General features: G+C 45.9%; 1 long non-coding RNA gene and 1 pseudogene across 1 annotated transcript in view; both read right to left on the bottom strand.

Moving 5' to 3' along the window:
* Positions 1-2418: 2418 nt before the first annotated feature.
* Positions 2419-13711, bottom strand: LOC138740018 (octapeptide-repeat protein T2-like; annotated as a pseudogene).
* A 3246-nt stretch (positions 13712-16957) lies between these two features.
* LOC138739078 (uncharacterized) overlaps positions 16958-24349 on the bottom strand; it is a 38630-nt gene continuing 31238 nt past the window's right edge. Inside the window, exons 2-3 of the long non-coding RNA XR_011341985.1 lie at positions 18708-18836; positions 16958-18348 (exon numbers count right to left, since the gene is read on the bottom strand). This is a non-coding gene — a long non-coding RNA (uncharacterized lncRNA). The remainder of the gene's footprint in view (positions 18349-18707; positions 18837-24349) is intronic.

Genomic DNA, 24349 nt, shown 5'->3' with positions numbered 1-24349 from the left:
TCCAGTTCACTGCACACAGTGCTTGAAAGCCAGATGAGCATCAAAGGCAGATTGGAGGGGCTAAACTTACCCAGCTTTGATCTGCCAAGGGAGGTTGTATCAGAGGTGGAACGTATTGATGTGGGACCCATCTAAAAGGGTGAGTCATTTGGCCATGCTGCTGTGCTACATGTCCCACCTCTTTTGCTTCGGGAAGTCGGCTTGCTGTGAAAAAAGGACTCATGGATCCAGCTTTTCTTTTGTTCTGTGTGAACAAGCAAGCTGGCTTCCAGAGATGGGTTGTGTATACGGCAATAACACGGCTTTTCAGTGTAAAAAGGGCTAATGATATCTACACTAGATGAGAGATCGGAGTCTGTGATAGACCAGGCTATGTTTGCTGCCTTCTGCATTTTTGAGCACTTGAATTCCCAAACCAGGCTGGATGCAATCAGACAGTATACTTTCCATAGTGCACATATAGGTTTGACAGGGTATCCCATGACGTGACAAATCTCTTCAGACTTTTTAAAAAGTGGAAGTGTTGGTGTGCCTTCTTCATGGTCACCTTGATGTGATAACACCCAGGAGACTGCAGACATTGGCTTCTGGGGCGACACGCAATCTGCTGAAGAATTGAGCAGCATCAGGAGCAAGAGGAAAGGATGTGGTTTGTGACAACAAGCAATTATTAATGGTATTTAACCTTTAACAAGAGAAGGAAGAAGGCTTGCATTTGCATAGGTCCTTTATATTCTTAACCCATGCACTTCTTGGCCAATTTAATACATTTTAAGTGCCTGGTTACATTTAGTGTGACTGAGCAGTATCTTAGGATTTTTCAAGCAGATAACAAAGCTTGGTTTTAAGGAATTCCCAAATGGGGAGAGAATGAAAGGGTACAAGGACAGAAAATGGCATTACATCGTCCATGACCCGGGTTTAAATCTGTTGCTGTTTGTATGTTCTCTTCATGACCGTGTGCGTTTCCTCCGGGTGCTCAGCTTTCCTCCCATACTCCAAGGACGTGCAGGTTGGTGGGTTATTTGGTTACGAGGGTGTATTTGGGCAAGATGGGCTCTTGTGCCAGAATGACCTGTTACTGTGGCTGCATTTCCATTAAATGGAGAGCTTTGGAGAGGGAACGTGATCCAATTGGCTTGCCATTGTCAGAGGATGGAAAATGATGATGCCCAAGAAGGCTGATTTAGGGGAAGATAGAGGTCATAGGCTATCAAAGGAGAAAGTGGGTCGAGGCCTGATAGATATTTCCTGTGGGGGACCAAGGCTGTGATCAGGAAAGCCCTGAAAATCTTTCCCATCCAGATAAATGTCAACGTATCCCTACGTATCCATTAGTGAAGCCAACGCAGATTTAGCTGTGAGATTTCTGGCCTGTGTGGTTTGGGGGATCTCCAAATGCAGACAAACTCAGAGAAAGCCCAAGCCTACTTATTTTTCCAATCAGTATTTTAATTGCGACAGAATTTTTTTTTCAGTGTCCCATTTCTGGAATAAATTTGTTGGTGTGTCATTGACTATGCATACCTAATCTATCACACCATAGATCTTCCTTCCCTAGATGACCCCTAGATGCACACAATGGGAGGCAGGAAATATTATTGTAAACACAACGGCACAATCAAGACATCGTATTGTGTGATCAGATTCACATGGAAATTGTTTTCCTGCTGGGGTGGGTGTTTTCCAGATTGTGCTGATTTACAGCTAAAGGCATCAAAGCATCGATAACTTCAAATCCCATCGGCCATCTCAATGCATTGAGGCATCTCAGGTCACAATTTTGACCGGCCGGTTCTCCCTCAGGATGCTGTCCAACTCATTAAGTTCTTCCAACAATTTGACACCAACTCAGGGAATTTCAAACTGGGACGGGCCCCAAAATCCACTGTGGTCTCATTTTCTGACATTTTGTATGCTGGTCCAAGACTCAACTGAAATGCACAAAGGTGCAGGAAAACTCAGCAGGTCAAGTATGAGGTAAAGAGTAACCAATATTTTTGGGCCTGGGCCCTTCATCAAGGTGCCAGAGAAAAAAAACAGACAGGTGATTGATAGGTGGAGAGTGGAGGAGGGAGGAAGTGAAAAGGGGGTGGGGGGGAAGCAAATGAGATCATAGATGGATACAGGTGAAAGTAGGTAGCCATTCCAAAGAAGGACATGGTAATAGGTTTGTTTCTCTCTCTCTCTCTCTCTCTCTCTCTCTCTCTCTCTCTCCCTCCCTCCCTCTCTCCCTCTCTTGCAATACCTAGCTGGGAGGGTAGAAACTCAGAAATGATAGGGGGAGAGAGAAGAGGGTTAAAGCTCTTTGGTAAGAGATTTTTTTCCCCTACACCTAACGAAGGGCTCATCCAGTAAAATTGGTTTCCTTTTATTTCTTACAGATGGTGCGTGAGCTGCTGAGTTTCTCCAGCACATTTATGTGTTGCCTCTCCTATCAGAGCTACCCTTCACAGCCCTCTGTTTTCTCTCCCATCACTTCCTAGCTTCTTTCTTTTCCACCCTTCTGTGAGAGATGAGTAAAACTAATATGAAAATATGAAAAATGAAGAAAACTAGTATGGATATATGTGTAATGAATTCTTTGGCTTGGCTTCGCGGACGAAGATTTATGGAGGGGGTAAAAAGTCCACGTCAGCTGCAGGCTCGTTTGTGGCTGACAAGTCCGATGCGGGACAGGCAGACACGGTTGCAGCGGTTGCAGGGGAAAATTGGTTGGTTGGGGTTGGGTGTTGGGTTTTTCCTCCTTTGCCTTTTGTCAGTGAGGTGGGCTCTACGGTCTTCTTCAAAGGAGGTTGCTGCCCGCCAAACTGTGAGGCGCCAAGATGCACGGTTTGAGGCGATATCAGCCCACTGGCAGTGGTCAATGTGGCAGGCACCAAGAGATTTCTTTAGGCAGTCCTTGTACCTTTTCTTTGGTGCACCTCTGTCACGGTGGCCAGTGGAGAGCTCGCCATATAACACGATCTTGGGAAGGCGATGGTCCTCCATTCTGGAGACGTGACCCACCCAGCGCAGCTGGATCTTCAGCAGCGTGGACTCGATGCTGTCGACCTCTGTCATCTCGAGTACTTCGACGTTAGGGATGAAAGCCCTCCAATGAATGTTGAGGATGGAGCGGAGACAACGCTGGTGGAAGCGTTCTAGGAAAGCTAGAACGCTTCCTAGTGTAATGAATAAAGCCAGTATGAAAGGATAAGGATAGATAATAGAATGTAGGAAGTAAAGTTAGTCTGAATAAGATAAGGGTCTTCTAGCCTTTTAGACAGAATTAGCAAGTTCTGCATATAAGAAGGTTGTAGCCCTGAGAGTCGGGAAGGTGTGAATAAGGACAAAGGCAGGTTTGTGAATAAGGACAATAAGGACAATGACATGATGGGACACAGACAGGATACCCCCTGGTCCTCCAAGTTCACAGAAACAGCACATAGGCAGACAGAATTGCCTAATGCCAAACTCATCCAGGAGGCAGAAGAATGTAAGGGGGAGGGTACTTCTATACTGAAATAAACTGTATAAAAGTTGGGTGATCCCCAGTGTGTGTGTGTGTATTCCCAGGGTAAGGGGAAAGCACCCAACTTTGCATTGTTGTATAATAAATGTTCTTTGTTCTCAATTTTTGTCTCAAGCAATTTCTGTGAAGGTACATCTGTTTCTCACAAATGGGGGCTCATCCGGGATCCCACTCCCTCCACTGACAGAGTGCCCGACGACGAGGGTAGGTGCACCCTGGCTGATTCAGCTGGACTCACGGATGGCGGGTGACTGGTCAGTGGATGAAGCGAGTGATATCCGAGAAGAGGCATTGAGAACAAACAACGGGAGGACGTTAAGGAAGCGTGCTAGGAATAGCTACTGGATCCCGGTAAGAGGAATTTTACTTACCTGTTAGTATGGGAGGTGTGAGTAGCATGGAAGATAGTCCTAAGGAAGGACGGGACGATCAGATAACTAAGCAAAGTCCGTTAGGATTAATGCTATCTGATTGGGGTGCGGGGAGAACCCGCGGGAAAGACAAACAGACCATGGTCAGGTATTGCTGTCTGGAATGGGTTAAAAACCCGATAAAAGGGAATTCAGTATATTGGCCAAAGTTTGGATCCGATGAGGACTGGATGTGTCAGGTATTGAACATCTGGCTCTATCAAAACCAAAGAGATAATATTGAGAGCAGAAAATATGCAGCCTGCTGGCTCAGTGGATCGGTTGATCAACTGGTTTTGAATGAAAAGAAATGTAAGGACAAGAAGGATGAGGAACCTTTTGTCCCTGAAACACAAGGATGGGATGTATTACATTCCCTTCCTCCACCTTATGCTCCTCCTATTCCGGCTCCTATCTTTCCCCTCTCTCCTATGCTCTACCCTTCTTCACCTTCCCCTCCTTCCCCACAGCTAAAGAAAGGAGAAGAAAGTAGGGGTGGTATGATGACCTGTTCACAAAGTACTAGATTACCACCTCAACTGACAAGAGAGGGAGGAGACTTGGACTCAGAACAGTGTGAGACCCTCTGGGAGGAAAGGGCAGAACCCTTTGATTCATTTCCCGGAGAGCAGGAACCTAGACATTATAAGCCAGAAATTAACTGGATGAGACCTCTACGGGAAGTTCCCATGGGAGGGGGTCTCGGTTTTGTAAATGTGCTCCTGACTAGTACGGAGGTGCGTAACTTTAAGAGAGAAATGACCTCCCTGATAGAGGATCCTCAGGGATGTGCCGAACAATTAGATCAATTTTTAGGACCAAATATATATACATGGGATGAGTTAACATCGATCTTTAGGGCTCTGTTCACTTTGGATGAACATGGAATGATTCGCCAGGCAGGGATTAGAGTCTGGGATAGGGAACACCAAGGGGGACCAGAGGCAATACCTGGGGAACTTAAATTCCCCTTGGCAAATCCAAATTGGGATAAGAATACTAATGATGGTCGCACATTAATGGAGGAATATAGGGTTAATCTGATAAAAGGAATCAAGGAATCTGTTCCAAAGGGACAGAATTTTAAGAAAGCATTTGAGGTTCCTCAAGGTCCCGAGGAGACCCCCTCTCCATTTCTGAATAGATTGCGTACGGCCATACAGCAATATGGGGGTCTGGATATAGAATCCCCAGCGGGTGAACAATTGGTATTAACGGGCTTCGTTACAAACTCAGCCCCAGACATTAGAAGGAAATTGCAGAAGACTAAGAATTGGCATGAACAGGGAATAACACAGCTTTTACAGATCGCACAAAGGGCATACGTCTAGAGGCCTGAGGATAAACAGAAAGGAAGTCATGGTGTGACAGCAAGGAAAGGGTAGGGGCTGTGTGCCAGCTCCTAGACATTGAGAGGAACGCCAGGAGTGGGGAAGTAGAGACCAGAGCAGAGGCAGGGGTAGAGGAGAATTCCGGGGACGACGACCATTCCCGGGACCTCATGGTAATCCCGGTAAGAATTGGGAAACAGGAGCATTAGTTTGCTACCATTGTAAAAAGGAGGGACATTTTAAGAGAGAATGCCCAATGCGAGCCAGGGAGACGCGATCTTACGGCCTGATGGAAGCAGATTATGAATAGGGGGGTCACGGTTCTCAGTCAATACACACCGTGGGGCTGCACGGAGAACCATTGGTAAATTTAAGAATAGGACCCCACAGTGACAAGATTACCTTTGTAGTAGATTCTGGGGCAGCCCGGTCTAGTATTTTACAACCACCCGAGAGTGTTAAGATAGAGGGGACAGTGATGAATTCAGGAGTAGGAGGAAGAGATTTTACGGTCCCTGTATTAAGGGATGTAAGAATACAAATGGGAGAAAATATAATAACAGAGGATATTTTACTAGTTCCCCAAGCTGGGGTTTGTTTGTTAGGACGAGATTTACAGGACCAATTGGCTATCGGCACCAGACCACAGGAATCAGGTATCGGGGTTCAATTGTATGTATTAACCGAGGAGGATCGGGAACTAATAAATCCTGGAGTATGGGCAAAAAGAGGCAATAGAGGAGTGTTAGATATTCCTCCCCTGCAAGTTACTTTAAAAGATCCTGAGCAAGTAATTAGACGAAAACAGTACCCAATTCCTATGGTTGGCCGAAAGGGGCTGCAGTCAGTAATTGACCAGTTGGTGAAAGATGGTATACTCGAACCTTGTATGTCACCTTTTAATACCCCAATCTTACCTGTCCAAAAACCAGACGGTACCTATCGATTAGTGCAGGACTTGAGGGAGCTGAACAAAATTATTCTCACCCGTCACCCGGTTGTACCTAATCCCTATACGATAATGGGTAAAATCGATCCCCATAGTAAATGGTTTAGTGTGATTGACCTCAAAGATGCTTTTTGGACCTGTCAGTTAGCAACGTAGAGCAGAGACATGTTTGCCTTTGAATGGGAAAATCCTTTTACTGGACGTAAGAATCAATACCGGTGGATGGTCCTTCCCCAGGGCTTCACAGAATCACCAAATTTATTCGGCCATGTCTTAGAACAAATACTAGACGAGGCTCCTCGGAGAGAGAATTGCCAGTTGATACAATATGTTGATGATTTGTTAATCACGGGAAAAACGCATGAATTAGTTAAACAGTATACTGTTGAACTTTTGAATTTTCTGGAGAATAAGGGTCTCAGGGTGAGCGAATCCAAATTACAATTTGTTCAATCAGAAGTTAAATACTTAGGTCATCTGGTGAGTCAGGGGACTAGGAAAATAAGTCCAGAGAGGATACATGGTATTCTACAGATCCCACCTCCCAAGAATGCCCAAGAACTTGGGAAATTCCTTGGTTTAGTGGGATACTGTAGAATCTGGATTGAAAATTATTCTAGCCTGGTCAGATTTCTCAATGATAAACTCACGATTCTAGGGGGCGAACCTGTTGTCTGGACAGAGGAAGAGATGAAAGATTTTAACTTGGTGAAACAGCACCTTATTAGTGCCCCAGTGTTGGCTTTACCCGACCTAAATAAGCCATTTGACCTATATACCAATGCGAAAGGAGGTGTGGCCACTGGAGTACTAACACAAGAGAGGGCAGGCTGTAGACAGCCAGTTGCTTTTCTGTCAAAAGTTTTAGACCCTGTTTTTCGTGGTTGGCCAGAATGTGTGCAAGCCATCGCAGGCATTGCTATTTTAATTGAGGAAGGACGAAAGATTACATTTAGTGCCCCGATGATAGTTCACACCCCTCACACAGTCCACAATATTCTCTTACAACGCGCTGGAAGGTGGCTTACTGACTCCAGAATTTTAAAATATGAAGTGATCCTAATGGATAGGGATGATTTGACCCTGATTACTAATAAGGAACAAAATCCAGCAGCTTTCTTGGTTTCTCCAAATTCTGACAATACCATAAATGATTTAGAGCATGTATGTTTCTCTTCTTTGGCTTGGCTTCGCGGACGAAGATTTATGGAGGGGGTAAAAAGTCCACGTCAGCTGCAGGCTCGTTTGTGGCTGACAAGTCCGATGCGGGACAGGCAGACACGGTTGCAGCGGCTGCAGGGGAAAATTGGTTGGTTGGGGTTGGGTGTTGGGTTTTTCCTCCTTTGCCTTTTGTCAGTGAGGTGGGCTCTGCGGTCTTCTTCAAAGGAGGTTGCTGCCCGCCAAACTGTGAGGTGCCAAGATGCACGGTTTGAGGCGATATCAGCCCACTGGCGGTGGTCAATGTGGCAGGCACCAAGAGATTTCTTTAGGCAGTCCTTGTACCTTTTCTTTGGTGCACCTCTGTCACGGTGGCCAGTGGAGAGCTCGCCATATAACACGATCTTGGGAAGGCGATGGTCCTCCATTCTGGAGACGTGACCCACCCAGCGCAGCTGGATCTTCAGCAGCGTGGTCTCGATGCTGTCGACCTCTGCCATCTCGAGTACTTCGACGTTAGGGATGAAAGCGCTCCAATGGATGTTGAGGATGGAGCGGAGACAATGCTGGTGGAAGCGTTCTAGGAGACGTAGGTGATGCCGGTAGAGGACCCATGATTCGGAGCCAAACAGGAGTGTGGGTATGTTTAGAGGTAATAGATTTACAGACCAAAATTAGAGAGGATTTAAGTGATGAACCTTTACGGGAGGGTGAAAGGTGGTTTATTGATGGATCTTCCCATTGCATTGATGGCACTCGCTATAGCGGGTATAGTGTAGTGGATGGGAAGGAAGGAGTAGTGATTGAAGCCGGTCGCATTCTCGGTCATTGGTCAGCACAATCTTGTGAATTGTATGCCCTCTGTAGAGCTCTCCAGGGTCTAGAGAACAAGGTGGGCACGATCTACACAGACTCAAAGTACGTTTTTGGTGTAATGCACACCTTTGGGAAGATCTGGAGAGAGCGGGGAATGATAACTGGGAAAGGACAAAAGTTAATCCATGAAAACTTAATTGTCCAATCTCTAGATGCTCTTACATTACCTGAGGAAATAGCTGTAGTTCATGGTCGGAGCCATCAAAGTGGTGACAGTCCTGAAGCACAGGGGAACAGACAGGCAGATGCAGCTGCCAAACAGGCTGCGCTCACGGAGAAAATAGACATGCAGCTGTTACTGCCCACCCCATATGAGGTTCAAAAGACTCCCATCTTTTCACGGGAAGAGGAGGTTTACATGAAGGACCAGGGAATGCGTCGAACTGTTGATGGGTTGTGGTGGACGGCAGAAGGACGCCAAGTGCTGAACAAAGCCTTGGCTCGACAAATTATTGATCAGCTCCACCAGCAGACACACTGGGGAACACAGGCACTTGTGGATACTTTTGTACGGTCTTTTCATTGCTCGGGAATATACACTATAGCCAAGGAGAGTACTCGGGGTTGTCCAATCTGTCAGAGAGTAAATAAGAAAGTTATGCGCCAGGTAATGCCTGGCGGTCGTGATATAGCTGTACGCCCGTTTCAACGGATACAAATTGATTTTACGGAATTACCTAAGATAGGGGTTTACAAATACCTCCTGGTGATGGTAGATCATTTCACACGATGGGTTGAGGCTTTCCCGACCCCTAATGATCGTGCCAGCACCGTTATCAGGATACTACTGGAGTCTGTGATTCCACAATATGGTATGATTCAAACCATTGACTCAGATCGAAGTACACATTTTACCTCTCAGGTACTCCAGGGTGTGTGTAAAATAATGGGAATAGATTGGCAGCTACATACCCAGAGCTCAGGCCGTGTTGAACGGATGAATCAGACCTTGAAAAATCAGTTCACTCGACTTCATGAGGAAACTGGCCTCTCCTGGATTAAATGCTTACCCTTAGCTTTAATTAGGACTTGCACAGCTCCTCGTAAGGACCTTGCTGTCTCACCATATGAAATGATGTTTGGTCTTCCTTACATGGGATTCCACACTGATACCCCTATCCCTGAGGCTAATGACCAGTACATATCTAAATATTTACAGGGACTTTCTACTTCTTTGTATGACTTACAACAGAAGGGCTTATTAGCTCAAACCCCACACCTGGAGTATCCTAGTCATTCTATTAAACCTGGTGATTGGGTATACGTAAAAGCATGGCAAGATCACCAACTAAAACCTGTCTGGGATGGCCCTTATTGTGTACTTTTGATTACAGACACTGCCGTGCGAACGAAAGAAAAGGGATGGAGCCACATCCAATTAATTAAACAAGCTGCTGAACCACAGACTAACGACATTGATAATCTACACTCCTCCTGGCGTGCAGTCCCTCATCTTTCTGATCTAAAAGTTACACTATGCCAGGAAAAAGTGCTGTAATGCTGTTTTTACGATTTGTTGTTACGTTCACTTGTTGCTTCCCAATTTTTGGGAAATCACAAAATTGCTCACGATGTATTAAGTCCTCCTGGAACAGGGTCAGCAGAGGTGACAATTATTTAACTTTAGAATGTAGACAGGGTGCAGGTATATAGTCAAAGTGGGGTATGGGTTAATATAGGATCCCAACATGGACCAGGGGAACAGAACAGCCCTAGGGGAGTAGATTTGATTTGTATTTCGGCCTCTACAGGTATTAAAAAGAGGAGTTTTAAAGAGATAGCACAAAGAAGATGGTGGGACAATGACAGACAGAATGTTAGTCAGAATTATACATGTGGCAGAGATAGAGTGAATACAGATGCTAATGTTCACAGACAGGCTGCAACTCACAGGTTCAGTGATACTTATGCTAATGTTCGCAGACAAGCTGCAACTCACAGGTTAAGTGACAAGAAACCCCCCTCCCCAACTTGGTCTCCTGTAAATCATCCTTTGGGTCACACAGACATTCGGGATGTTAAGAACCACCACTGTAAGGGGAGTTCCAGTTGTAAACGACGTAAGCTGCTCCAGAACACCACAGCTGCTTGGCATTTAAATCGTTTAATCAGACTCCAGGCAGCCTTGGAGATCATCACCGACTAGACTTTTTATTGGTAACTGGAGTCTGATACCCACAGCCCTTATAGCAGCTGGACTCGCTGTTCTGGCCATTATGGTGCTCCCCTGCCTAAAGACTTGTGTGAAGTATTTAATTCAACAGACCCCTCGTCAGATCACTATAACCCAAAGGATGTATGTTTCCCAAATTCTGTCTGATGATGCTGAGACTGCAGTTCGTTTACTGACTCGCTGGGAAAAAGACCAAGTTTACAAGTAATACATTCCAATTGAGAATTCACGAAGTGTAGCTAAAAGAAAAGTGAGGATTGTGAGAGATGAGTAAAACTAATATGAAAATATGAGAGATGAAGAAAGCTAATATGGATATATGTGTAATGAATAAAGCCAGTATGAATAGGATAAGGGTAGATAATTAGAATGTAGGAAGTAAAGTTAGTCTGAATAAGATAAGGGTCTTCTCGCCTTAGACAGAATTAGCAAGTTCTGCATATAAAGTAAGCCCTGAGGGTCGGGAAGGTGTGAATAAGGACAAAGGCAGGTGAATAAGGACAATAACATGATGGGACACAGACAGGATAACTCCTGGTCCTCCAAGTTCACAGAAACAGCACGTAGGCAGACAGGATTGCCTAATGCCAAACTCATCCAGTAGGCAGAAGAATGTAAGAGGGAGGGTACTTCTATACTGAAATAAACTGTATAAAAGTTGGGTGAGCCCCAGTGTGTGTGTGTATTCCCAGGGTAAGGGGAAAGCACCCAACTTTGCATTGTTGTATAATAAATGTTCTTTGTTCTAAATTTTTGTCTCAAGCAATTTCTGTGAAGGTACTTCTGTTTCTCACACTCCCAAATGCATCCAGTCATTACTTCTTACCTGTCCTCCTCTTCTTCCCTCCCCACTCTCTTTGCTTCTTCTTCCCTCCCCCGCTCTCTATGCTTCTTCTTCCCTCCCCGCTCTCTTTGCTTCTTCTTCCCTCCCCGCTCTCTTTGCTTCTTCTTCCCTCCCCGCTCTCTTTGCTTCTTCTTCCCTCCCCCGCTCTCTTTGCTTCTTCTTCCCTCCCCCGCTCTCTTTGCTTCTTCTTCCCTCCCCCGCTCTCTTTGCTTCTTCTTCCTTCCCCCGCTCTCTTTGCTTCTTCTTTCCTCCCCCGCTCTCTTTGCTTCTTCTTTCCTCCCCTGCTCTCTTTGCTTCTTCTTCCCTCCCCTGCTCTCTTTGCTTCTTCTTCCCCCCCGCTCTCTTTGCTTCTTCTCCCCCCCGTTCTCTTTGCTTCTTCTTCCCTCCCCTGCTCTCTTTGCTTCTTCTTCCCCCCCCTCTGCTTTGCTTCTTCTTCCCCCCCTCCTCTTTGCTTCTTTTTCCCCCCTCCTCTTTGCTTCTTCTTCCCCCCCTCCTCTTTGCTTCTTCTTCCCCCACTCCTCTTTGCTTCTTCTTCCCCCCCTCCTCTTTGCTTCTTCTTCCCCCCCCTCCTCTTTGCTTCTTCTTCGCCCCCTCCTCTTTGCTTCTTCTTCCCACCCCCATCCCCCCACTTTGCTTCTTCTTCCCACCCCCACCAACTTTTTGATTCAAGCATCTATTCTTTATTTCCTGTTTATCTCAGTCGAAGGGTTTGGTACTGAAACATTGGTTCCCTTTTATTTCCTGTGGATGCTGTGTGACCTGCTGAGTTTCTCCAGCACTTTTGCATACGACGCTCTCCCTCAGCATCTGCAGACTTCCTTCTTTAACATGATTCGATTGCTTTGAGTTAAGCTCCAGTCTCAGCCCAGGGTTAATCAATAAGAATCGGAGTTTGGAAGTCCCTGGAATTGCTGGAATACCTCTCATCAAAATGTAAATTTGCTGTGCTGGTAATTAATAACCAGTTTATTTGACCTACCTGCCTTTAATTGCCAATTATTGCATTATGTTTTGGAGCTGTTCACAGGCAATTCCATTCTATGACTAAACGATCTACTAATTTAGAAGTTATTTATAGATCACTGATGTTAAGTGGGGACAAGTGATTCTTTGGGGCATTATTTCAATTATGTGCAGGAGGGAGGACTCAGCTGATCTGATCTGAGGCTAAATGGTCCATTCTACTGGGATGATATTTTCAGCTTGAGGTTGCAGAATGTGGAATTTCAAAAGGTATTTTGCTGGATTGGAGCTAAATTGGCAATTTGTAACTCTGCAGACTGAAAACTAGCTGTTACCCATTAATTTCTGGTCAGAGACTAGTTGATCTTTAAAAGCATTGAAATTTACAGGATGGACGTAGTCATTATTACTATTTATCAGTCAGGGACTGCTCTGACACAACAAAAGGGTTGTTTGTGCTATTGTAAAGTCCCTTTTTCTTGTATTCAGATAACTGTGAATATTTATTATTCCTTTGTATTTACTATCTCTTTAATTCAAGTTATATACACAATTGTAGTCTTTATTGTGAATTATCTGTTTGGCTGCAGCAAAAAAATTTCAGTGCATGTGTACATTGTATAATATATATGATAATAAGCTCATTATCATTAATAAGCAAGCAAAAAATCTGAAGGTATTTATTGCCTCAATTATTATTGAAGGTATTTATAGTATGCTCTATTCACTCTCCACCCATGTCTGTGTGGCCAGGCACAATTCCAATGCTATCTACCATTGTTGTTGGCTGAATCACAAATGGCAATGAAGAAATGTACAGGAGGGAGATGCATCAGATTGTTGAGTGGTGTCCCACCAACAACCTTGCACTCAGTGTTAGCAAAACCAAGGAGATGATTCTGGACTTCAGGAGGAAGTCAGGGGAATACGACCCAGTCCTCATCAAGGGCTCAAGAACTTCAAATTCCTGAATGTCAACATCTCTGAGGATCTGTCCTGGAGCTCCATGTCAATGCAAACACAAAGGAGGCTCTCAGTGGCTATACTTAATGAAGAGTTCATGACAATTCTGATTCTGACATTCTGATTCCATTTCTAATTTGCTACCTGAATCCCTTCAATGAGTGATCAAAAGTAAGCCATATTTCATGTGGTCCTGGAGTCACAGAAAGGCCAGGCTGACCAAGGATAGTTGATACTAGCTATCCCTTTTCAATCTGAGATCAAGCCAGAAAATGTTGGAAATATTCAGTTGGCCAAGCACCTATGGAGAGGGAACTGTTGAAAAGAATGCATGTTTTAAGCTGCAGCCCTAAATTGGGCTGTTTTATCTTCTGCTATCTAATCAAAGTCATCCCTTCAGTGCCAAAATCCTTTCCTGAAATCATTCCCTTTACCTTAGGTTCCACCCACCCATTTTTAAAAGAGATCCACTGTGTCTTTCCCGAGCGAGAGGAGAATTGTCTGGTACTAATGCCGGCAGCTCCATACATGCTTTAAGTGGCCTGTAAAAGGAGCCGACAATGTTTGCAAGTAAAATCCTGCAAGCAAGATGGCAGCACCTCTACCCGGCAGCGGCCACAAAGGGTTGCTGATCCTGGGGAAGCACTGGATCGGTGCAGGGCACCAGAAACAGGAAGAAACCCACCCCTCTCCCCCAGTTGAGAAGGAGAAGACCCTACAGGATAGTGACCATGGTGACAGACCAGTGAAGGGCTGAGCCCCTGAGGGACTTGCACAGACTGCGGGCAACTTGTGGTTGGGAACCCACACGGGCTGCTGGGGATGGCTCATGGGAACCAGGATTTGAGTGTACTGAGGGCAAAGAAGGGCTCCCGAAGGGCCTCGGGTGCTGAAGGCTTTTGTGTCAAAAGTTTGGATCTGGAACTTGGGTTGCGATGAATCAAACAGGAGTCTATGTGGCTTCTAAGGCTGGGGGAGTACTAGAAGTGACTTTACGGACACTCAGTGAATCTGAAGGAACTCTCTTTTGCTTTTCTTCCTCCTGCCTAAACGGAGCTCGGTGGCACTAATGGTGACTCTGTCTACCTTACGACAGGCAGAAGGTAATTTTGTGTAGTATAACATGTTCAGTACTATTACATGGCAATAAAGGAATCTTGAATTTTTCCTGGACTCACAACTATGTTGTTCATCTTTGAGGCTGTTCCCTCAATTAATTCTTTCTCTGAATACAGATATCACAGACTATTTTCAGCTTTCTGAGGAAGAGGGATAAACATTTTCTCTGGTAACATTTCAAAGAGGAGTAGGGTTGGTTCTCTCTTGCAACCTGGCCAAAATTAATAAAACAAAATGATCTCGGTGTTGTCAGTCTATTGAAGTTATCTAGTTGATGCTGTTTGTAAGATCCTACTGTGCACACTTGCCCCTCTCCCTTCCCCATACCCTTTTGCTTGGCCCCGCTGTCTCTCCCTGTACCAGTCACACACTCCCCCTCCTTTATGTGGTGATTTGCTCTCCATTTTGGGGTGGCACGGTTGGTGTAGCAGTTATTGCAACACCTTGACAGCGCCAGTGATCGGGATGGTTTGAATCCCGTGGTGTCTGTAAGGAGTTTGTACGTTCTCCCCAAGTCTGCGTGGGTTTTCACTGGGAGCTCCGGCTTCTTCCTATCGTTAAAAAACCTACCGAGGTTGTAAGTCAATCAGGTGTAATTGGGTGGCATGGGCTCGTGGGTTGAAATGGCCTGTTACTATTCTGTGTATAAAAATTTAATTTGTGGCCATTGGAATCGGAGTGGACATGATGAGTTTCTTCAGTGAATCAAATGTACTTATTCGTCAGAATGTGTGCAACCTTTTAAAAGCTGGAATTACACGCCCGACATGCATTGACGTCATGACGCACTGAGGTCACATGGCTGGTTCGATGCCTTCTGGGAGTTGTAGTGCTGCTACAGGGCCCCCACCCCCAGAACCGGCAGACGGGTTTTTTTTGTCTGTTATGTGGTCTACCTCTGCGACGAACTGTTGGCTGCTGCAGTGGGGAAGACTTGTCCGCATGAGTTGGTTTAAGCCTGTCAATATTCAAAGATTGTGGCTTCCCCCAATGTCCAAAATACAGGTCGACCTAGTTTGTCTGAGTATTCTATGAAGTCCTTCGTAAGTCATCTGTAAAGGTTGACCAACTGTTCCTCTATGGACGAAGACATATTTTGCAGTTTTTGAGGTCTTCAGACATGAAGGAAGAATGTTCTCCATGTGACAATGGTAGTGTATGGGTCAATTTTCCTACAGTCTCCCTTAGCCTGGTGAACAGTTCCTTAGGATCATCACTGGAGTTAGAATGATGGTGGACGCACTCCCCTGAGACCACCAATAGTGCGCTGGACACCAGCTCTGCAGTTGAAGCTTGGAGGTCCTCTAATGCCCAGTAGTACCCAGGGCAGATCATCAGCCCAGTTCAGGCCCTCTAACTGAGCCATCAAGGACAACTAGAGATGTTGATGAAATCTTTCCACCATTCAATTGGCCTGCGGATGATCGGCATTTGTAAGTGAGACGAGTAAGTGAGACGAGGTCATCTACATCAAGGAAGTAAATTGTGCTTAAGCATGTTGGAACCACAGTTTGGGTTTAGCTGTCCAGAAAGGTGGCAGCTTCACAGCGACGGCTGCAGAGTCCATGTTTGTCCAAAAATTGTGGCCACTGGAATCTCAGTGGACACAACGAAATAACCACACAAGGTGTGTTTCTTCAGTGAATCAAAAGAATTTGCTGTTCAGAACATGCGCAACCTTTTAAAGGCCAGAATCATGTGCCCAACTCGTGTTGATGTCATCACACATTGACATCACAGTTGATTCGATGCCTTATGGGAGTTGTAGTGCCGCCATTAGCGCTGCTGCAAGTTTAAAATTTAGACTGGTACCGTTTAGAAGGCGATGAGCCTAATGCAGGCAAATAGGACCAGCTCAGTTTGACATCTTGGTTTGCATGGGCAAGTTCAGCTGAATGGCCTGTCTTTGTTATGAGAAACCCCATGAATGGGTTAAAGAAGGGTGTCACAACAGCAGTAACACCTTATTGGCTGCAAGCCATGAAAGGTGTTGAACATGTAAATCTTAAATATTTTATATTTTTTAATTTGCAAAAATAGTTCAGCAGTCAAACAGATTTTAATAATTTCAAATTTAATGATCCTGAATAAAAGCATAGCTGATTAGCTACTTGCCCTGGAATAACAATAATAACTTTATTTATTCAAAACTCGTTTCATACTGGCAATTGAACTCTGGGTTTCAGTCACCACCCTGACCCTCAGAACTCAAACAGTTCTACCAAATGGGCCAACACTTGACTTGTGAATCTGCAGGAGTGACTTACTCCAGCCAGTGCTCCCGTGGTGGCCCCCTCTACCTTAGGGAGACTGGGTGCAGACTGGGAGAGCGTTTGGGAAGCACCTTTGCTCTGTACACCACAATAGTGTGGATCTCCCAGTGGCCAACCATTTCGGTTCCCTGCCCCATTCCCTTGCTGATATGGTCTCGGGCACTGCCAGACTGAGAGTACCTGTAAATTGGAGAAACAACACCTTATATTCTGTCCAGACATCCACCAACCATATGGCATTAACATCGACTTCTCAGGTTTCAATTAGGCGCCCCACTGCCCCATGTCTCCTTATCTCTGTCTCCTTTCCTTGTTCTTGCTCCTCTCTCTTCAGCCCTGCATTAATAGAGTCACATTCTCACCTGTCCTCCTATCCATCTCCATTTATCATTACCTGTTGGCCTGTGCTCCTCCTCCCCTCCCCCCACCCCCCAGCTTTTTTATTCAGATACCTGCTTGCTTTTTGCTCACACCTTTATGAAGGGCTCAGGCCTGAAACTTTGGTCATAAATCTTTACCTTCTATGGACTCTGTGAGACCTGCTGGGTTCCTGTTTGTAGTTTTTTTTTCTCCCCATGTTCAAGTTCCAGGAACAATTTATTTGGAACACCATTACAGTCATCTGCCAGAATAAAATGACCTATACTTCCTTGTACAATGCCTCACTGGGTTGCTTGCTTCTGGAAAAGCAGAAATGGAGAGTCTGTGTGCACTGTTATTCAACAGTAACACGTTGGTGCAATGCCATTACAGCACTAGCAGCCTCGGTTCAAATCTGGCGCTGTCTGTAAGAAGTTTGCATGTAGTCTCTGTGACTTGCATGGGTTTTCCGTGGGTGCTCCGGTTTCCTGTCATGTTGGCAGTTTAACATGGTGTAATTGGGTGGCATGGGTTTCATGGACTGGTAGAGACTTCTATCGTTAAAATTGCAAAAGAATACACAGACTGAACGTATTGAAACTAAGGGTAGATTTTGTCATTGCTAATGAAGTACTGTAACTGTTTATTCTCTCCCATGGATTAAACGAAGAATTCGTTGGGAATCTCATTTGTGTATAGTGACACTGGAAACAAAAAGATTATCAATGAATTCGGAACTCCTTGTACACTTGCAACTAATACTTTCTCTAACCCCCTTCAGTGCTTGTTAGGAGGGTATGAGTTTAAATTGCACCTTAAATTAAATTACATCATTGTACTGAGAGCAGGCTACACAATCGGAGCCTCTGGCATAAGGCCAAAACATTTCATGGTGCTGTTTAAGAAAACTTGAATTCTCTTCTGTGACGTTTGCAAGAATTAGCACTTCACTAAAGCTGCTGGGGGGTGGGTGGGGTGGGGTTGGGGGGAGGAATCAGATGACCTGCTATCATATTGCTGTCTGCGGGAGCTTGTTGTGCACACTTACTGGTTACATCATACCTAAAGAAGGATATGCTTGAGACAAAAGGTGGGCAGTGAACTGACTGATTCCTGGGATGGATCCTTTATTATAAAAGGAGAGATTAAACCGACTCAGCCAGCAGACACAATAATGCCATTTAAAAGGTTTCAAGAAAGTCCCATGAATGTGAAGGGGATAGAGGGTTAGGTGCAAGCAGCACCAGTAACCTGGGTTCTAATCCAGTGTTGACTGTAAGGGGTTTGTATGTTCTCCTCGTGAATTCATGGGTTTCTTCTGGTTTCCACCCATATTCCAAAGACATAGGTGGTTGGTAGGTTAATTAGGCGGTGTGGGCTTCTTGGCCTGAAAGGCCTGTTACTGTGCTGCATCTCTAAATTAAAGAAATAAATGATATAATTCAGCTATTTGTCCATGAAGAATGTGCTTCAAGACTTCCATGAGCAACATAAACATCTGCAATTGATTTATTAGCTTGGATTTAATTGTTGAAACAAAACCTGAACATTTGGATGAGGGAGGAATAGTAGCACAAGTTTATGTTCACACTTTATCACACAACTGGAACATAGAACATTATAGCACAGTACAGGCCCTTCGGCCCATGATGTGCCGACCTATGTAAATTTACTCCACAACAATTAATTTTTTTCCCTTCCTCACACCCTTAACCCTCTATTTTCTCACATCCATGTGCCTATCCAACTCTTCTGAATATCCCTGTGTACTCACCTGAATGATCAGCAATGCAATCCAAGCACTTCAGGATTTAAGGTAGACCTCTAGGGCAGCCATTCTCAATGGGGAGAGGGGGCCTATGCTCCCACCAGGTGTCACAGCACATCTGAGGGGGTCTGTTGTCTGAAATCATAAAATACGTAGTCGGTAGGAAAGATATACAGGTGTGTACCGTGAATAAAATCTCACGACTGGGAGAACAAAAACTTTTATTAAATTATAACTATGGGTAGGGTCTCACAGTAGTCTTCGGAAGGGTTCTGGGTTTAGGCGGAAAACCGGGGTGATATGTAAGCAGATGGAGGTGGGGCCAGCCATCAGCACAACACACGACCAGTGAATCCCAGTTCACTGCATTTACCCCTTCCTGTAGAATTTAGGGTCTGTGAATGAAGACAGAGTACATGGGTTCAGAAAGAAATTGTTGAAAAATGTACAGTTTTTAATAAATTTACAGATTTAAGTGGTCTGTGGGGTCTGGAGATCCTGGTGGAGTGCCTTAGCACTGGGGGACCTTGGACTCCTTGGGTCTCCTGGTCTCCTTGTGAGGGAGGAGAAGTGGGCTGGGTCTCCGGCTCAACAGTGGAGGGTGATGTACTTTCCTCTTGAACTGGACCCCCAAAGCCCTGACTGGGGGTGGCAAGAATGAGCTCCATGGCTCGCAAGGCACTTGTGGCAATGGACCCTCTGTTCTGGTGGGTGCCAGGTCCCTGATGGAGACGGTGTCCTCCCTGCCAACCAGGTACTCCACATAGACAAACGTGGGATTGGTGTGTAGCAATTACACCCTTTCCACCAGAGGGTCAGTCTTGCTTTTCTTTGTGCTTCCTGAGAAGGACTGGACTAGGAGTGGTGAGCCAGATTTGGAGTGTAGTTCCCGATGCCGACCTTCTTTTGAAAGCGAATAGGAGCTAGTGAGGGGTAGCGTTGGTGGTGGTACATAGTAACTGGATGGATGGAATGGAATGCCATAGGGAGGACTTCCTGCCAGTGTGTCTGGAAGGCCTTTTGACTTCAGAGCCAGCTTGACAGCCTTCCAGACCGTGGCATTTTCCTTTTCAACTTGGCCATTCCCCTGGAGGTTGTAGCTAGTAGTACTGCTGGACACGATGCCACTCACGAGCAGGTTCTGATGTAGCTTGTCATACATCAAGAATTAGTACCAGTCAATATGAATATAGCTAGGATATGGGAAAATGGAGTTAGGGCCTTCATAACTGACAAAGTGGATGTGTCTGGGCATGGAATGATGAACGGGAAGTGGGAGTACTCATCAATGACAGGAAGGTTTTCCCATTCATGGAGGGGAGAGATCCCTCAAAATTGACACTGAGCCATTCAAAGGGCCTGGATGACTTGGGTGCACCTTTGTGAGGCAGTAGAAGTGCAGTTTGCGCTCTGTGCCGACCTGGCAAGACCTGGTCATTTCCCTAACATCTTCCATGGAGTAGGGCAGATTGCGTGTCTTGACAAAATAAGCCACGTGGATAGCTCTGGATGGCAGAGCTCATTATGCAGAGCCCACAGTTGGCCGGTGTGTGCAGAGGCACAGCTTCCTCAGGAGGGTCATTAAGAACTCCTAGCCATTAGGCAATGTCATAATTGTAGATGGAGAGCTCGATCCTCCACCTGGCAATCTTGTCATTCTCGATTTTTGCCCCTCAATATTATTAAACATGAATATGACCAAGCGTTGGTCAGTGAGGAGCGTAAATCTTCTACCAGCCAGGTAGTATCTCCAGTGCCTTAAGGGTTCTATAATAGCTTGAGCCTCCTTTTCCACCAATGGATTCTGGAGCTCGTGGCCTTGTAATGCAACCGGCCTGCCCGTCTGGTTGAGGGTAGCAGCCAGGGCTATGTCTGAAGTGTCGCTTTCCAATTGGAAAGACACATTCTTGTCCACTGGGTGCATGGCAGCTTTCTCAACGTGGTTCCAGAGGTAGTTAAAGGCCATTTGAGCTTCAGCCGAGAGGGGGAAATTAGTGGCTTTTAAGAGAAGGCAAACCTTATCAGCGTATTGAAGGATCCATTGGGCATAATATTAGAAAAACCCCAGGCATCTCCTCATAGCCTTTGTAGTCCTGGGAATGAGGAGTTCTAAAAGGGGGCACATCCTATCGGGAGCAGGGTCAATGATGCCACTTTTCACCACGTAGCCAAGGATAGCCAGACGTTTAGTCCTGAACATGCACTCGTCAGAATTACAAGTGAGGTTCAGGGCTTTTGCCATGTGGAGAAAACTCTGGAGGGGAAGGAAGCCATCAACCCATACTCATCCTCCATTCTGTCCATCTGCCTCTGGAAGATAGAAGCCCCATTAGTAATACCGAAAGGGTCCATCTGGATTGATAGAAATGACCATTAGCATCAAAAGTCTTATATGGACTGTGCTCGGAACGGATTGGCAGTTGGTGATGAGCAGTTTTCAGGTCGATGGTCAAATAGACCTGATACTGTACAATATCATTCACCATGTCTGAAATTCGAGGGTGGGCGTATGCATCCAGGAGTGTGAAGTGATTAATAATTTGGCTATCGTCAATTACCAGCCTGGACTTGTTTCCCCCTTTTACCACCACCACTTGCGCTCTCCACGGGCTGGTGCTGGGTTCGATGATGCCTTCGTCAAGCAGACATTGTGTCTCAGACTTCATAAAATCTTGGTCTGCTGCACTGTACCTCCTGCTCTTGGTAGCATTGGGTTTGCAATCTGGTGACAGATTCAGGAAGGAGAAAGGTTGATAGTCAGTGTGGTGGGGCTACATCTGGGTTCTGATTTTAGGGCCCTGTTCTGAACTGTAATGGGGAGGGGACTAGAATACTCCAAGGTCACACTTTTAAGGTGACACAGGAAGTCCAGACCCAACAACACCAAAGCATACAATTCATCAAATACATACAGATGAATCTTACAGAATTCCTCCCTTCAAACGGCAGATGCACTATACAATATTGTTGAATACGCATAGAATGCAAATGAGATACAAAGAATATGTGATAATTGGAAGGATATATCTTTAGGTTGTATTCCTGCACAGCCTGTGAGTCTATGAAGCTTTCAGTAGAGCCAGTGTCGATTAGACATTTAGTGGAATATCCGTTTACCTTCACAGTCACTATGGAATTGCTGAGTTGGTGACACCTGTCCTGCTCTAGGACCATCGAGGCTAGGTCCCCAGAGACTCCATGCTCCTCACTCGAATGGCCCCCCAGCTTCCTGGGTTGCCATGCGTGGGTAAGATGGCGCTGACCTCGTGGCACAGCAAGATGGCTGCCCTTTTTCCTCCTGATGATGATGGCGCCAAGTTTGAATTTGTGTTGAGGCAAGATGGCTGGGAGTGGTGCAGGCTGCGGACTTCCTGGGCTTCCCCTTGTACGACAAACCCTTGCCCAATGCCCTTTCTTGCCACAGCTGGAACACAGAGTCTTTTGCCAGGCAATGAGATCAGGGATGCTGGTTCTTGCTGCAGAAAAAGCCCTCCCGAGCACGGGAAGCCACAGTTCTTAGGGCAAGGGTAGCAGGAGCAGCTGGTCTTTGGAAGGGGTCACCTGGGTGAGCGAGCTCGCTGGCTTTGAGATTGTCATTCTCGAGCTTGGCCTGTTTCAGCAATTTGGCCAGTTCGACTTGGCTAGCAGGTCCTTCCTTCCCAACTCAAGTAGTTGCTGCCTCATGTACCTTGAGCGGACCCCCGCGAATAGAGTGTCCCGATCTGTTCTTCCTGTAGCCGCTTCGAACCTGCATTTCTTGGGAAGTATCCACAGATCCAGTGGGTAGTCATCGATGGTCTCTCCCGGCGGCTGGTGATGTAGTACGAGTTGGTGCCTTCCTAGGACCTAGTTTTGAGACTTCATGTACAAAGACTTCAGCGTCATGTATAGTGCAGTCCCTGATGACTGCGTACCCTTTCGTTCCTACCCTTGAAACAAGTGCGGACCTCTTGAGTTCATCATTGTGGAAGACATCTCTGGTCGTGTTCAGGTAGGCCTGGAAGCAGTCTAGTCAGTATGTGAACTCCTCAGCCATGTTGGGGGACAGAGGGTCTATCAGTAGCATACCTGGATTGAGTAGCGCCCCTATTGTTAGGGAATAAGGTAATAAAACTGTAGTGTGAATAAAAGCTCTAATGACTGGAGGGAGAACAAATGCTTTTATGAGCTTATAACTAAGGGTAGGGACTTTGGAAGGGTTCTTGATTTTGGTGGTTAACCAGGGTTATATGTGAGTAGTTAGAAAGGCAAGAAATCAGACTGCTCAAACTACAGGGGAATCACGCTGCTCTCCATTGCAGGCAAAATCTTCGCTAGGATTCTCCTTAATAGACTAATACCTAGTGTCACTGAAAATGTCCTCCCAGAATCACAGTGTGGCTTTCACGCAAACAGAGAAAGTACTGACGTGGTCTTTGCCCTCAGACAGCTCCAAGAAAAATGCAGAGAACAAAACAAAGGACTCTACATCACCTTTGCTGACCTCACCAAAGCCTTTGACACCGTGAGCAGGAAAGGGCTTTGGCAAATACTAGAGCACCTTGGATTCCTCCCCCCCAAGTTCCTCAACATGGTTATCCAACTGCACGAAAACCAACAAGGTCAGGTCAGATACAGCAATGAGCTCTCCGAACCCTTCTCCATTGACAACGGCGTGAAGCAAGGCTGCGTCCTCGTACCAACCCTCTTTACTATCTTCTTCAGCATGAGGCTGAAACAAGCCATGAAAGACCTCAACAATGAAGACGGTATTTACATCCAGTACCCCACGGATGACAGTCTCTTCAATCTGAGGCGCCTGCAAGCTCACACCAAGACACAAGAGAAACTTGTCCATGAATTACTCTTTGCAGATGATGCCGCTTTAGTTGCCCATTCAGAGCCAGCTCTTCAGCGCTTGACGTCCTGCTTTGCGGAAACTGCCAAAATGTTTGGCCTGGAAGTCAGCCTGAAGAAAACTGAGGTCCTCCATCAGCCAGCTCCCCACCATGACTACCAGCCCCCCCACATCTCCATCGGGCACACTGAACTCAAAACGGTCAACCAGTTTACCTACCTCGGCTGCACCATTTCATCTAATGCAAGGATCGACAAAGAGATAGACAACAGACTCGCCAAGGCAAATAGCGCCTTTGGAAGACTACACAAAAGAGTCTGGATAAACAACCACCTGAAGAAACACACAAAGATCAGCGTGTACAGAACCGTTGTCATACCCACGCTCCTGTTTGGCTCTGAATCATGGGTCCTCTACTGGCATCACCTACGGCTCCTAGAACGCTTCTATCAGCACTGTCTCCACTTTATCCTCAACATTCATTGGAATTACTTCATCACCAACATCGAAGTACTCGAGCTGGCAGAGTCCACAAGCATCGAATCCATGCTGCTGAAGACCCAACTGCGCTGGGTGGGTCACGTCTCCAGAATGGAGGACCATCGCCTTCCCAAGATTGTGTTCTATGGCGAGCTCTGCACTGGCCACCGAACAGAGGTGCACCAAAGAAGAGGTACAAGGACTGTCTAAAGAAATCTCTTGGTGCCTGCCACATTGACCACTGCCAGTGGACTGATATTGCCTCCAACCGTGCATCTTGGCACCTCACAGTTCGGCGAGCTGCAACCTCCTTTGAAGAAGACCACAGAGC

The sequence above is a fragment of the Narcine bancroftii genome, chromosome 7 (assembly GCF_036971445.1).
Source record: "Narcine bancroftii isolate sNarBan1 chromosome 7, sNarBan1.hap1, whole genome shotgun sequence".
Taxonomy (NCBI): Eukaryota; Metazoa; Chordata; class Chondrichthyes; order Torpediniformes; family Narcinidae; genus Narcine; species Narcine bancroftii.
The sequence above is the reverse complement of the archived record's forward strand: the minus strand, read 5'-3'. Positions and strand labels throughout refer to the sequence as shown.